A 16,271-nucleotide genomic window follows, 5' to 3' on the forward strand; every position below is an offset into this window, starting at 1 on the left:
GTGACAGTGACAATGAGAATTAGGTGACAGTGACAATGAGAATGAGGTGACAATGAGAATGAGGTGACAGTGACAATGAGAATGAGGTGACAATGAGAATGAGGTGACAGTGACAATGAGAATGAGGTGACAATGAGAATGAGGTGACAGTGACAATGAGGTGACAGTGACAATGAGAATTAGGTGACAGTGACAATGAGAATGAGGTGACAATGAGGTGAGGTGACAGTGACAATGAGAATGAGGTGACAATGAGAATGAGGTGACAGTGACAATGAGGTGACAGTGGCAATGAGAATGAGGTGAGGTGACAATGAGAATGAGGTGACAGTGACAATGAGGTGACAGTGACAATGAGAATTAAGTGACAGTGACAATGAGAATGAGGTGACAGTGACAATGAGAATGAGGTGACAGTGACAATGAGGTGACAGTGACAATGAGAATTAGGTGACAGTGACAATGAGAATGAGGTGACAATGAGAATGAGGTGACAGTGACAATGAGAATGAGGTGACAATGAGAATGAGGTGACAGTGACAATGAGAATGAGGTGACAATGAGAATGAGGTGACAGTGACAATGAGGTGACAGTGACAATGAGAATTAGGTGACAGTGACAATGAGAATGAGGTGACAATGAGGTGAGGTGACAGTGACAATGAGAATGAGGTGACAATGAGAATGAGGTGACAGTGACAATGAGGTGACAGTGACAATGAGAATGAGGTGACAGTGACAATGAGAATGAGGTGACAATGAGAATGAGGTGACAGTGACAATGAGAATGAGGTGACAATGAGAATGAGGTGACAGTGACAATGAGGTGACAGTGACAATGAGAATTAGGTGACAGTGACAATGAGAATTAGGTGACAGTGACAATGAGAATGAGGTGACAATGAGAATGAGATGAGAATGAGGTGACAGTGACAATGAGAATGAGGTGAGGTGACAATGAGAATGAGAATAAGGTGAGGTGACAATGAGAATGAGGTGACAGGGACAATGAGAATAAGGTGAGGTGACAATGAGAATGAGGTGAGGTGACAATGAGAATGAGGTGACAGTGACAATGAGAATGAGGTGACAGTGACAATGAGAATTAGGTGACAGTGACAATGAGAATGAGGTGAGGTGACAATGAGAATGAGAATAAGGTGAGGTGACAATGAGAATGAGGTGACAGTGACAATGAGAATAAGGTGAGGTGACAATGAGAATGAGGTGAGGTGACAATGAGAATGAGAATGAGGTGAGGTGACAATGAGAATGAGATGACAGTGACAATGAGAATAAGGTGAGGTGACAATGAGAATGAGGTGAGGTGACAATGACAATAAGGTGACAGTGAGAGTGAGAATGAGGTGAGAGTGAGAATGAGAATGAGGTGACATAGGTGACAGTGACAATGAGGTGAGGTGACAATGAGAATGAGGTGACAGTGACAATGAGAATGAGGTGACAATGAGAATGAGGTGACAGTGACAATGAGGTGACAGTGACAATGAGAATGAGGTGACAATGAGAATGAGGTGACAGTGACAATGAGAATGAGGTGACAATGAGAATGAGGTGACAGTGACAATGAGAATTAGGTGACAGTGACAATGAGAATGAGGTGACAATGAGAATGAGGTGACAGTGACAATGAGAATGAGGTGACAATGAGAATGAGGTGACAGTGACAATGAGAATGAGGTGACAATGAGAATGAGGTGACAGTGACAATGAGGTGACAGTGACAATGAGAATTAGGTGACAGTGACAATGAGAATGAGGTGACAATGAGGTGAGGTGACAGTGACAATGAGAATGAGGTGACAATGAGAATGAGGTGACAGTGACAATGAGGTGACAGTGACAATGAGAATGAGGTGAGGTGACAATGAGAATGAGGTGACAGTGACAATGAGGTGACAGTGACAATGAGAATTAAGTGACAGTGACAATGAGAATGAGGTGACAGTGACAATGAGAATGAGGTGACAGTGACAATGAGGTGACAGTGACAATGAGAATTAGGTGACAGTGACAATGAGAATGAGGTGACAATGAGAATGAGGTGACAGTGACAATGAGAATGAGGTGACAATGAGAATGAGGTGACAGTGACAATGAGAATGAGGTGACAATGAGAATGAGGTGACAGTGACAATGAGGTGACAGTGACAATGAGAATTAGGTGACAGTGACAATGAGAATGAGGTGACAATGAGGTGAGGTGACAGTGACAATGAGAATGAGGTGACAATGAGAATGAGGTGACAGTGACAATGAGGTGACAGTGACAATGAGAATGAGGTGACAGTGACAATGAGAATGAGGTGACAATGAGAATGAGGTGACAGTGACAATGAGAATGAGGTGACAATGAGAATGAGGTGACAGTGACAATGAGGTGACAGTGACAATGAGAATTAGGTGACAGTGACAATGAGAATTAGGTGACAGTGACAATGAGAATGAGGTGACAATGAGAATGAGATGAGAATGAGGTGACAGTGACAATGAGAATGAGGTGAGGTGACAATGAGAATGAGAATAAGGTGAGGTGACAATGAGAATGAGGTGACAGTGACAATGAGAATAAGGTGAGGTGACAATGAGAATGAGGTGAGGTGACAATGAGAATGAGGTGACAGTGACAATGAGAATGAGGTGACAATGAGAATGAGGTGACAATGAGAATTAGGTGACAGTGACAATGAGAATGAGGTGAGGTGACAATGAGAATGAGAATAAGGTGAGGTGACAATGAGAATGAGGTGACAGTGACAATGAGAATAAGGTGAGGTGACAATGAGAATGAGGTGAGGTGACAATGAGAATGAGAATGAGGTGAGGTGACAATGAGAATGAGATGACAGTGACAATGAGAATAAGGTGAGGTGACAGTGACAATGAGGTGAGGTGACAATGAGAATGAGGTGACAGTGACAATGAGAATGAGGTGACAATGAGAATGAGGTGACAGTGACAATGAGGTGACAGTGACAATGAGAATGAGGTGACAATGAGAATGAGGTGACAGTGACAATGAGAATGAGGTGACAATGAGAATGAGGTGACAGTGACAATGAGGTGACAGTGACAATGAGAATTAGGTGACAGTGACAATGAGAATGAGGTGACAATGAGAATGAGGTGACAGTGACAATGAGAATGAGGTGACAATGAGAATGAGGTGACAGTGACAATGAGAATGAGGTGACAATGAGAATGAGGTGACAGTGACAATGAGGTGACAGTGACAATGAGAATTAGGTGACAGTGACAATGAGAATGAGGTGACAATGAGGTGAGGTGACAGTGACAATGAGAATGAGGTGACAATGAGAATGAGGTGACAGTGACAATGAGGTGACAGTGACAATGAGAATGAGGTGAGGTGACAATGAGAATGAGGTGACAGTGACAATGAGGTGACAGTGACAATGAGAATTAAGTGACAGTGACAATGAGAATGAGGTGACAGTGACAATGAGAATGAGGTGACAGTGACAATGAGGTGACAGTGACAATGAGAATTAGGTGACAGTGACAATGAGAATGAGGTGACAATGAGAATGAGGTGACAGTGACAATGAGAATGAGGTGACAATGAGAATGAGGTGACAGTGACAATGAGAATGAGGTGACAATGAGAATGAGGTGACAGTGACAATGAGGTGACAGTGACAATGAGAATTAGGTGACAGTGACAATGAGAATGAGGTGACAATGAGGTGAGGTGACAGTGACAATGAGAATGAGGTGACAATGAGAATGAGGTGACAGTGACAATGAGGTGACAGTGACAATGAGAATGAGGTGAGGTGACAATGAGAATGAGGTGACAGTGACAATGAGAATTAAGTGACAGTGACAATGAGAATGAGGTGAGGTGACAATGAGAATGAGAATGAGGTGAGGTGACAATGAGAATGAGATGACAGTGACAATGAGAATAAGGTGAGGTGACAGTGACAATGAGGTGAGGTGACAATGAGAATGAGGTGACAGTGACAATGAGAATGAGGTGACAATGAGAATGAGGTGACAGTGACAATGAGGTGACAGTGACAATGAGAATGAGGTGACAATGAGAATGAGGTGACAGTGACAATGAGAATGAGGTGACAATGAGAATGAGGTGACAGTGACAATGAGGTGACAGTGACAATGAGAATTAGGTGACAGTGACAATGAGAATGAGGTGACAATGAGAATGAGGTGACAGTGACAATGAGAATGAGGTGACAATGAGAATGAGGTGACAGTGACAATGAGAATGAGGTGACAATGAGAATGAGGTGACAGTGACAATGAGGTGACAGTGACAATGAGAATTAGGTGACAGTGACAATGAGAATGAGGTGACAATGAGGTGAGGTGACAGTGACAATGAGAATGAGGTGACAATGAGAATGAGGTGACAGTGACAATGAGGTGACAGTGACAATGAGAATGAGGTGAGGTGACAATGAGAATGAGGTGACAGTGACAATGAGGTGACAGTGACAATGAGAATTAAGTGACAGTGACAATGAGAATGAGGTGACAGTGACAATGAGAATGAGGTGACAGTGACAATGAGGTGACAGTGACAATGAGAATTAGGTGACAGTGACAATGAGAATGAGGTGACAATGAGAATGAGGTGACAGTGACAATGAGAATGAGGTGACAATGAGAATGAGGTGACAGTGACAATGAGAATGAGGTGACAATGAGAATGAGGTGACAGTGACAATGAGGTGACAGTGACAATGAGAATTAGGTGACAGTGACAATGAGAATGAGGTGACAATGAGGTGAGGTGACAGTGACAATGAGAATGAGGTGACAATGAGAATGAGGTGACAGTGACAATGAGGTGACAGTGACAATGAGAATGAGGTGACAGTGACAATGAGAATGAGGTGACAATGAGAATGAGGTGACAGTGACAATGAGAATGAGGTGACAATGAGAATGAGGTGACAGTGACAATGAGGTGACAGTGACAATGAGAATTAGGTGACAGTGACAATGAGAATTAGGTGACAGTGACAATGAGAATGAGGTGACAATGAGAATGAGATGAGAATGAGGTGACAGTGACAATGAGAATGAGGTGAGGTGACAATGAGAATGAGAATAAGGTGAGGTGACAATGAGAATGAGGTGACAGTGACAATGAGAATAAGGTGAGGTGACAATGAGAATGAGGTGAGGTGACAATGAGAATGAGGTGACAGTGACAATGAGAATGAGGTGACAATGAGAATGAGGTGACAATGAGAATTAGGTGACAGTGACAATGAGAATGAGGTGAGGTGACAATGAGAATGAGAATAAGGTGAGGTGACAATGAGAATGAGGTGACAGTGACAATGAGAATAAGGTGAGGTGACAATGAGAATGAGGTGAGGTGACAATGAGAATGAGAATGAGGTGAGGTGACAATGAGAATGAGATGACAGTGACAATGAGAATAAGGTGAGGTGACAATGAGAATGAGGTGAGGTGACAATGACAATAAGGTGACAGTGAGAGTGAGAATGAGGTGAGAGTGAGAATGAGAATGAGGTGACATAGGTGACAGTGACAATGAGTATGAGGTGACATAGGTGACAGTGAGAATGAGTATGAGGTGACATAGGTGACAGTGAGAATGAGTATGAGGTGACATAGGTGACAGTGAGAATGAGAATGAGGTGACATAGGTGACATAGGTGACAGTGAGAATGAGAATGAGGTGACATAGGTGCTGCACAGAGGCGGCGAGTCCTGAAGAAGTTTGAGTGTGTTTCCCAGCAGAGAAGAAGAGGAAGTGCATGACGCCACCACAGCAGGATGAGGGGGCGGAGCCTGAGAGTGCAGAGTCAGTGAAGGTGCAGCCGTGCAATAATGGAGGCAGCACGTCGCCTGTGAGACCTCAGAGGTGAGACACTCCTTGTCTTGTCCTCTTTCTCATCAACTCTTTTCTTCTTCTTCTTCTTCTTCTTCTCCTTCTTGTCCACCAGAGAAAGTCTAATGTGACTTTTTGCTCTCGCTGCTTGGCTGCAGGAAGACTTGTCCAATCTTTGGAATGTAGTCAAGTCTCTGCTTGTGAGGCGGGAACTAAACACCTCGTCTTTCTGTCCTGGAGGACAGGAAGCTCATTCTTCTTTTCTCATACACTCTGTCCTCATCTACTGTCTTCATGTTTCATTGTGTCCTCAGTCTCTCATACACTCTGTCCTCATCTACTGTCTTCATGTTTCATTGTGTCCTCAGTCTCTCATACACTCTGACCTCATCTACTGTCTTCATGTTTCATTGTGTCCTCAGTCTCTCATACACTCTGTCCTCATCTACTGTCTTCATGTTTCATTGTGTCCTCAGTCTCTCATACACTCTGTCCTCATCTACTGTCTTCATGTTTCATTGTGTCCTCAGTCTCTCATACACTCTGTCCTCATCTACTGTCTTCATGTTTCATTGTGTCCTCAGTCTCTCATACACTCTGTCCTCATCTACTGTCTTCATGTTTCATTGTGTCCTCAGTCTCTCATACACTCTGTCCTCATCTACTGTCTTCATGTTTCATTGTGTCCTCAGTCTCTCATACACTCTGTCCTCATCTACTGTCTTCATGTTTCATTGTGTCCTCAGTCTCTCATACACTCTGTCCTCATCTACTGTCTTCATGTTTCATTGTGTCCTCAGTCTCTCATACACTCTGTCCTCATCTACTGTCTTCATGTTTCATTGTGTCCTCAGTCTCTCATACACTCTGTCCTCATCTACTGTCTTCATGTTTCATTGTGTCCTCAGTCTCTCATACACTCTGTCCTCATCTACTGTCTTCATGTTTCATTGTGTCCTCAGTCTCTCATACACTCTGTCCTCATCTACTGTCTTCATGTTTCATTGTGTCCTCAGTCTCTCATACACTCTGTCCTCATCTACTGTCTTCATGTTTCATTGTGTCCTCAGTCTCTCATACACTCTGTCCTCATCTACTGTCTTCATGTTTCATTGTATCCTCAGTCTCTCATACACTCTGTCCTCATCTACTGTCTTCATGTTTCATTGTGTCCTCAGTCTCTCATACACTCTGTCCTCATCTACTGTCTTCATGTTTCATTGTGTCCTCAGTCTCTCATACACTCTGTCCTCATCTCCTGTCTTCATGTTTCATTGTGTCCTCAGTCTCTCATACACTCTGTCCTCATCTACTGTCTACATGTTTCATTGTGTCCTCAGTCTCTCATACACTCTGAGAGAAGTTAAGACCATACCTTCTGTCAAAAAATGATTTATGGGGGGTCATAAATCAATGATTTATGAGGGGTCAAGGTCAAAGGTCAATGATTTATGAGGGGTCAAGTTCAAAGGTCAAAGTCAAAGGTCAAGTTCAAAGGTCAGGGTCAAATGTCAAGGTCAAGTGGGTGTGGCTTACCCGGAAGAGGGTGGAGTTAAGACCTGGGGTGGGAGTGGTTAAACCAGGAAGAGGGTGGAGTTTTAACCAGAAAGAGGGCAGAGTTAAGACCTGCGGTGGGAGTGGTTAAACCAGGAAGAGGGTGGAGTTAAGACCTGACGAGGGAACAAAGGAGGGTTCAGTTTTTTAAGAAAGCTTGAGAATGTCATATGAATAGCATGTGACCAGCCATTTGACAGTTTAAATGTTTACGATCGTTTGAAACAACTTCCAGATTTCGATGTATTGATGGCTGGGAATGTTACGTGTGGAGATGTGGACACGCACGCACTTCACACACGCACACACACACACACACACACACACGCAGAGGAGGGGTACAAAAGGGCGGTGTAAGGCTTAGTCATTATTTGGAGCTTTATACGTTAGCGTAAAGACTTTGTTCGATTCGGTCATGATTAGTGAAACGCCTGTGTCGATTTATAAAAATAATAAAACTTACATTGACGCTCCGCAAAAAAGTCGAGTGTTTCTAAATCGTATTCAGATGCCACCGACCGAGTCTTTGCGTGAGAAATGGGACTTGGAAGCGTACGGGATGGAGGGATCTTTTGGATTTGTATTCAGATACGAAATGGGTGATATCTGCTTATTTCAGCTAAAAGAAAGAAGAGACGGAAGCCCTTTCTCGATATTTTCATCGTTATCTACCGTGGATTGGGAAGTTTTTGTTACGTGGGGAGATGTGGACACGCACACACACGCACACACACACGCACACACACACACGCATTCGTACGCACACATCGTTAAGACCAGAAGAGGGGACAAAGGAGGGTTCAGTTTTTACTGACCAGCCATTTGACAGTTTAAATGTTTACGATCGTTTGAAACAACTTCCATACCTCACGAAAACATATTTAAACAGATGGAGAAACTATCGCAGAACACAGTGTAACCTAGCAACTGACCAGCCATTTGACAGTTTAAATGTTTACGATCGTTTGAAACAACAGGTCAGTTTGGGGACAAAGGAGGGTTCAGTTTTTACTGACCAGCCATTAGGCTGCTGTAAGATCAACAAACACAGCACCTGCTTTATTCTTGGCCAAGAAGCTGTCCTCAACTTCTTGAGGACGGTTGACCTTCCGCGCTGAAATGCAGCTTGTTCTTGAGGGAGCAGTGGATCGATAATAGGTTCGACACGAGCGTCTATCAATCTCTCCAACATTTTAAAAGGGATACACAAAAGAGAGATAGGTCTATAACTTTTTGGATGCTCTGGTGGCTTCATCGGCTTTGGGATGGCGACCACTAATGCTCTTCTCCAGATTTTTGGAAGCTTCCCAATTGGTCTTGCGGAAGTTCCAATGCTTATGTGGCTCGCTTGGGACTGGGACCATCGTTCTTGAGGCCGTTACAAGCGAGGGTCGATGCTGGGACCTAGGACACTTCTCTAATAACTTTACCCTGGAATGATTTATCTGAGAATTAGTGTAAAGAATAACTTTTGTAATTGAAAAAAATTTGGAAACGCTTCACGAATTTGCGTGTCATCCTTGCTGCAGGGGCCATGCTAATCTTCTCTGTATCGTTCCAATTTTAGTATGTGTGTTACCGAAGTAACACGTTATCTGAGGGTGGACCAATAAGTGTAAGATTACTGTTTTTTGTATTGTATGTTACAGACATGGTGGCGGTGTTGCGACATTTTCACCATAGAAATAAAACTTTTTTTCTTCATTGTTCTTTAAAACTTCTTATTTGAGATCATGTTTTTGTGGAGTCACGACCAACAATGCTAAGAAACAAACGATTAAGCAGTTTGAGCTGGTCTGGATGGGGCTGATGGGAAATATATGCAAATTAATGTGACACCAAGCGCTCCCATTGGTGTCTGGTCATAGGCCCCTGCCGAAATTGGCTGTGGAGTTGGGAGGGACCGTAACCAAAAAAGTCAGTGTGAGATGTTTTTTTTGCTGCAATTGAAATTAAATAACTTTTCATATAAGATGGCGCCGTGGATGGCAGCCTCAGTACATCACTCTCTCTTGTTTGACTTAGACTTGGACTTGGACATAGACAAACTTAGACTTGGACTTGGACATAGACAAACCTATGTGATCCACAGGGGAAATAGTTCCACATAGTAGCTCAGTTACAAAGGATGGTTAAAGGTAAGGGTGGAAAGGATAATGCAGGTATAAAGTAGACTAAAAATGTACCATAGTAGCAATTCCTGATTAGCATCACAGAGATGGTCTGAGGAGCCAAGGTGGGGGAGGGGTGCAGCTTTGAATGCCTGTTTGATGTTGCTGTGGACCATGTCCAGCGTGCTTCCACCCTGGTTGGAAAATTCACATATTGATGGAAATGGGGGAACACAGTTTTCATGTTAGCTTGATTGAAGTCCTCTGCCACGATGAAAACTCCCTCTGGGTGCGTAGATTGCCGTTCACTGATTGAGCAGTATAAAGCATTCAGGGCTTCTTTGGTGTTTGCACTTGGAGGAATGTACACTGCTGTGAAGATCATAGCACTGAATTACATCGGGAGAGAAGTGACATGAGACCATCTCCCCGTTTTTGCACCAGTTGTTGTTGGTGTATATGCAAACACCTCGGGATTTACCGCTGAGAATGCTGCTCCTGTCCGACCGAAACATTGTTAGCCCCTCGATGCTAACTGCCTCATCTGGAACGCATGGTTTCAGCCACGTTTCTGTGTGAAATGTGGCGCAGCAGTCCCTCATCTCCCGTCTTTCATTTAAATCCAGCTTCAGGTAGTCCAGTTTGCTCTCCAGGGAGCAGACATTTGAAGGCAGGATGGAAAGAAGCTGCGTTTTGTGAGGAAGACCTTTTAGCTTTGTTGTTAGACCTGCTCGGCATCCCCGTTTCTGCTTCTGGTCACACCACTTACGTCTCCTCCGTCGACGGTCCCCACTGGCACTTGGCTCCGCTCCTTCTGGTTATAGCCGACGTAGTATTGTCTGGAATCTGTAAGAGTTTTACCGCCATTCCATGTTCCATTTGTAGTCCACCCAGTTTCTACACTGCCGTTTGATTCGTTAAAGTAATTTAGCAATCCCAATGCAGATGGGTCAAGTGGGTGTCTCGATTTAAGCTGCCGGTGTCCTCTAAGAGGAGGAGACAGAAGCCGGTCATGAAGGAAGTGCCCAGGCTCGTGTGCTAGAGACAGTGTGGCTCTCTTGCCACGAAGCTCAGATGGTTGAATACCTGCTAAGATGGAAAGGTTGTCCAGTGGTGTGGGATGAAGGCGTCCAGTCACTAAACGCAAGGCTTACCTGTGAGACGAGTGTGAGCACTACGACACCAGGCAGTTGTGCAGCACTCAGCGGCAGAGTGGACCAAGGCAAGGGTGGCTGTACCAAGTGTAACACCGCCAGCACCCCAGCGAGATTCAGCCAGTCGTCTGGCAGATCATATGTGTAGATGTTAAATAAGAGGGAAGATCCCTGAGAGACGCCATTCCTCAGACGTCACAACCTGCTTTCTGGGCCATCACCAGTGGTAAGGGTGAAACTGCGGTTTTGGACGAGTTCCATGATCAAAAAGACCATGTGCCAGTCCGGCAGTAGGCGCAAAAGCTTGCAGGTAAGACCACGGTGCCAAAGGGTATCGTAGGCTGCTGTAAGATCAACAAACACAGCACCTGCTTTATTCTTGGCCGAGAAGCTGTCCTCAACTTCTTGAGGACGGTTGAGCTTCCGCGCTGAAATCCAGCTTGTTCTTGAGGGAGCAGTGGATCGATAATAGGTTCGACACGAGCGTCTATCAATCTCTCCAACATTTTAAAAGGGATACACAAAAGAGAGATAGGTCTATAACTTTTTGGATGCTCTGGTGGCTTCATCGGCTTTGGGATGGCGACCACTAATGCTCTTCTCCAGATTTTTGGAAGCTTCCCAATTGGTCTTGCGGAAGTTCCAATCCTTATGTGGCTCGCTTGGGACTGGGACCATCGTTCTTGAGGCCGTTACAAGCGAGGGTCGATGCTGGGACCTAGGACACTTCTCTAATAACTTTACCCTGGAATGATTTATCTCAGAATTAGTGTAAAGAAAAAGGTTGTCCAGTGGTGTGGGATGAAGGCGTCCAGTCACTAAACGCAAGGCTTACCTGTGAGACGAGTGTGAGCACTACGACACCAGGCAGTTGTGCAGCACTCAGCGGCAGAGTGGACCAAGGCAAGGGTGGCTGTACCAAGTGTAACACCGCCAGCACCCCAGCGAGATTCAGCCAGTCGTCTGGCAGATCATATGTGTAGATGTTAAATAAGAGGGAAGATCCCTGAGAGACGCCATTTCTCAGACGTCGCAACCTGCTTTTTAGGCCATCACCAGTGGTAAGGGTGAAACTGCGGTTTTGGACGAGTTCCATGATCAAAAAGACCATGTGCCAGTCCGGCAGTAGGCGCTAAGGTTTGCAGGTAAGACCACGGTGCCAAAGGGTATCGTAGGCTGCTGTAAGATCAACAAACACAGCACCTGCTTTATTCTTGTCCAAGAAGCTGTCCTCAACTTCTTGAGGACGGTTGACCTTCCGCGCTGAAATCCAGCTTGTTCTTGAGGGAGCAGTGGATCGATAATAGGTTCGACACAAGCGTATATCAATCTCTCCAACATTTTAAAATGGATACACAAAAGAGAGATAGGTCTATAACTTTTTGGATGCTCTGGTGGCTTCATCGGCTTTGGGATGGCGACCACTAATGCTCTTCTCCAGATTTTTGGAAGCTTCCCAATTGGTCTTGCGGAAGTTCCAATGCTTATGTGGCTCGCTTGGGACTGGGACCATCGTTCTTGAGGCCGTTACAAGCGAGGGTCGATGCTGGGACCTAGGACACTTCTCTAATAACTTTACCCTGGAATGATTTATCTCAGAATTAGTGTAAAGAAAAAGGTTGTCCAGTGGTGTGGGATGAAGGCGTCCAGTCACTAAACGCAAGGCTTACCTGTGAGACGAGTGTGAGCACTACGACACCAGGCAGTTGTGCAGCACTCAGCGGCAGAGTGGACCAAGGCAAGGGTGGCTGTACCAAGTGTAACACCGCCAGCACCCCAGCGAGATTCAGCCAGTCGTCTGGCAGATCATATGTGTAGATGTTAAATAAGAGAGAAGATCCCTGAGAGACGCCATTCCTCAGACGTGGCAACCTGCTTTCTAGACCATCACCTGTGGTTTGGGTGGAACTGCGGTTTTGGAAGAGTTCCATGATCAAAAAGACCATGTACCAGTCCGGCAGTAGGCGCTAGGGTTTGCAGGTAAGGCCACGGTGCCAAAGGGTATCGTAGGCTGCTGTAAGATCAACAAACACAGCACCTGCTTTATTCTTGGCCAAGAAGCTGTCCTCAACTTCTTGAGGACGGTTGACCTTCCGCGCTGAAATCCAGCTTGGACTTGAGGGAGCAGTGGATCGATAATAGGTTCGACACGAGCGTCTATCAATCTCTCCAACATTTTAAAAGGGATACACAAAAGAGAGATAGGTCTATAACTTTTTGGATGCTCTGGTGGCTTCATCGGCTTTGGGATGGCGACCACTAATGCTCTTCTCCAGATTTTTGGAAGCTTCCCAATTGGTCTTGCGGAAGTTCCAATGCTTATGTGGCTCGCTTGGGACTGGGACCATCGTTCTTGAGGCCGTTACAAGCGAGGGTCGATGCTGGGACCTAGGACACTTCTCTAATAACTTTACCCTGGAATTATTTATCTCAGAATTAGTGTCAAGAAAAACTATTTTTTAATTGAAAAAATTTGGAAACGCTTCACGAATTTGCGTGTCATCCTTGCTGCAGGGGCCATGCTAATCTTCTCTGTATCGTTCCAATTTTAGTATGTGTGTTACCGAAGTAACACATTATTTGAGAGTGGCCCAAAAAGTATTAGTGTACTGTTTTTTTTATCGTACGTTACAGACATGGTGGCGGTGTTGCGACATTTTCACCATAGAAATACAACTTTTTTTCTTCATTGTTCTTTAAAACTTCATATTTCAGATCATGTTTTTGTGGAGTCACGACCAACAATGCTAAGAAACAAACGGTTAAGTAGTTTGAGCTGGTCTGGTTGGGGCTGATGGAAAATATATGCAAATTAATGTGACACCAAACGCTCCCATTGGTGTCTGGTCATAGGCCCCTGCCGAAATTGGCTGTGGAGTTGGGAGGGACCGTAACCAAAAAAGTCAGTGTGAGATGTTTTTTGGGCTGCAATTGAAATTAAATAACTTTTCATATAAGATGGCGCCGTGGATGGCAGCCTCAGTACATCACTCTCTCTTGTTGGACTCAGACTTGGACTTAGACCTAGACGTAATTGATCCACAGGGGAAATAGTTCCACATAGTAGCTCAGTTACAAAGGATGGTTAAAAGTAAGGGTGGAAAGGATAATGCAGGTATAAAGTAAACTAAAAATGTACCATAGTAGCAGTTCCTGATTAGCATCACAGAGATGGTCTGAGGAGCCAAGGTGGGGGAGGGGTGCAGCTTTGAATGTCTGTTTGATGTTGCTGTGGACCATGTCCAGCGTGCTTCCACCCTGGTTGCAAAATTCACATATTGATGGAAATGGGGGAACACAATGGGGGAACACAGTTTTCATGTTAGCTTGATTGAAGTCCTCTGCCACGATGAAAACTCCCTCTGGGTGCGTAGATTGCCGTTCACTGATTGAGCAGTATAAAGCATTCAGGGCTTCTTTGGTGTTTGCACTTGGAGGAATGTACACTGCTGTGAAGATCATAGCACTGAATTACATCGGGAGAGAAGTGACATGAGACCATCTCCCCGTTTTTGCACCAGTTGTTGTTGGTGTATATGCAAACACCTCGGGATTTACCGCTGAGAATGCTGCTCCTGTCCGACCGAAACATTGTTAGCCCCTCGATGCTAACTGCCTCATCTGGAACGGATGGTTTCAGCCACGTTTCTGTGTGAAATGTGGCGCAGCAGTCCCTCATCTCCCGTCTTTCATTTAAATCCAGCTTCAGGTAGTCCAGTTTGTTTTCCAGGGAGCAGACATTTGAAGGCATGATGGAAAGAAGCTGCGTTTTGTGAGGAAGACCTTTTAGCTTTGTTGTTAGCCCTGCTCGGCATCCCCGTTTCTGCTTCTGGTCACACCACTTACGTCTCCTCCGTCGACGGTCCCCACTGGCACTTGGCTCCGCTGCTTCACAGGCCACTGGTTATAGCCGGTGTAGTATTGTCTGGAGTCAGGAAGAGTTTTACTGCCATTCCATGTTCCATTTGTAGTCCACCCAGTTTCTACACTGCCGTTTGATTCGTTAAAGTAATTTAGCAATCCCAATGCAGATGGGTCAAGTGGGTGTCTCGATTTAAGCTGCCGGTGTCCTCTAAGAGGAGGAGACAGAAGCCGGTCATGAAGGAAGTGCCCAGGCTCGTGTGCTAGAGACAGTGTGGCTCTCTTGCCACGAAGCTCAGATGGTTGAATACCTGCTAAGATGGAAAGGTTGTCCAGTGGTGTGGGATGAAGGCGTCCAGTCACTAAACGCAAGGCTTACCTGTGAGACGAGTGTGAGCACTACGACACCAGGCAGTTGTGCAGCACTCAGCGGCAGAGTGGACCAAGGCAAGGGTGGCTGTACCAAGTGTAACACCCCCAGCACCCCAGCGAGATTCCGCCAGTCGTCTGGCAGATCATATGTGTAGATGTTAAATAAGAGGGAAGATCCCTGAGAGACGCCATTTCTCAGACGTCGCAACCTGCTTTTTAGGCCATCACCAGTGGTAAGGGTGAAACTGCGGTTTTGGACGAGTTCCATGATCAAAAAGACCATGTACCAGTCCGGCAGTAGGCGCTAAGGTTTGCAGGTAAGACCACGGTGCCAAAGGGTATCGTAGGCTGCTGTAAGATCAACAAACACAGCACCTGCTTTATTCTTGTCCAAGAAGCTGTCCTCAACTTCTTGAGGACGGTTGACCTTCCGCGCTGAAATCCAGCTTGTTCTTGAGGGAGCAGTGGATCGATAATAGGTTCGACACAAGCGTCTATCAATCTCTCCAACATTTTAAAATGGATACACAAAAGAGAGATAGGTCTATAACTTTTTGGATGCTCTGGTGGCTTCATCGGCTTTGGGATGGCGACCACTAATGCTCTTCTCCAGATTTTTGGAAGCTTCCCAATTGGTCTTGCGGAAGTTCCAATGCTTATGTGGCTCGCTTGGGACTGGGACCATCGTTCTTGAGGCCGTTACAAGCGAGGGTCGATGCTGGGACCTAGGACACTTCTCTAATAACTTTACCCTGGAATGATTTATCTCAGAATTAGTGTAAAGAAAAACTATTTTTTAATTGAAAAAATTTGGAAACGCTTCACGAATTTGCGTGTCATCCTTGCTGCAGGGGCCATGCTAATCTTCTCTGTATCGTTCCAATTTTAGTATGTGTGTTACCGAAGTAACACATTATCTGAGAGTGGCCCAAAAAGTATTGGTGTACTGGTTTTTTTATCGTACGTTACAGACATGGTGGCGGTGTTGCGACATTTTCACCATAGAAATAAAACTTTTTTTCTTCATTGTTCTTTAAAACTTAATATTTCAGATCATGTTTTTGTGGAGTCACGACCAACAATGCTAAGAAACAAACGGTTAAGCAGTTTGAGCTGGTCTGGTTGGGGCTGATGGGAAATATATGCAAATTAATGTGACACCAAGCGCTCCCATTGGTGTCTGGTCATAGGCCCCACCCAAATTGGCTGTGGAGTTGGGAGGGACCGTAACCAAAAAAGTCAGTGGGAGATGTTTTTTGCTGCAATTGAAAGGAAATAACCTTTAATATAAGATGGTGCCGTGGATGGCAGCCTCAGTACATCACTCTCTCTTGTTGGACTTGG

General features: G+C 45.0%; 1 protein-coding gene and 3 non-coding genes across 6 annotated transcripts in view; 1 reads left to right on the forward strand and 3 right to left on the reverse strand.

Annotated features, from left to right (window-relative positions):
* The window catches only part of tor4aa (torsin family 4, member Aa), a 77,729-nt gene that overhangs the window by 8,577 nt on the left and 52,881 nt on the right, over window positions 1-16,271 (forward strand). For 2 of the 3 annotated variants that reach the window (XR_009802361.1, XM_061876060.1), the window contains exon 2: window positions 5,785-5,908. The gene's annotated coding sequence lies outside the window, so the exon portion shown is untranslated. Of the gene's footprint in view, window positions 1-5,781; window positions 5,909-16,271 lie in introns of all 3 variants that reach the window. The other variant, XM_061876061.1, reaches the window with a different exon arrangement.
* LOC133536664 (U6 spliceosomal RNA) lies at window positions 8,913-9,019 on the reverse strand. Its single transcript, XR_009802517.1, has one exon. It is a non-coding gene; the product is annotated as a U6 spliceosomal RNA (small nuclear RNA).
* LOC133536665 (U6 spliceosomal RNA) lies at window positions 13,163-13,269 on the reverse strand. The gene has a single exon (XR_009802518.1). It is a non-coding gene; the product is annotated as a U6 spliceosomal RNA (small nuclear RNA).
* On the reverse strand, window positions 15,733-15,839 carry LOC133536666 (U6 spliceosomal RNA). The gene has a single exon (XR_009802519.1). It is a non-coding gene; the product is annotated as a U6 spliceosomal RNA (small nuclear RNA).

This window comes from Nerophis ophidion, linkage group LG17, assembly GCF_033978795.1.
Source record: "Nerophis ophidion isolate RoL-2023_Sa linkage group LG17, RoL_Noph_v1.0, whole genome shotgun sequence".
Lineage (NCBI taxonomy): Eukaryota > Metazoa > Chordata > Actinopteri > Syngnathiformes > Syngnathidae > Nerophis > Nerophis ophidion.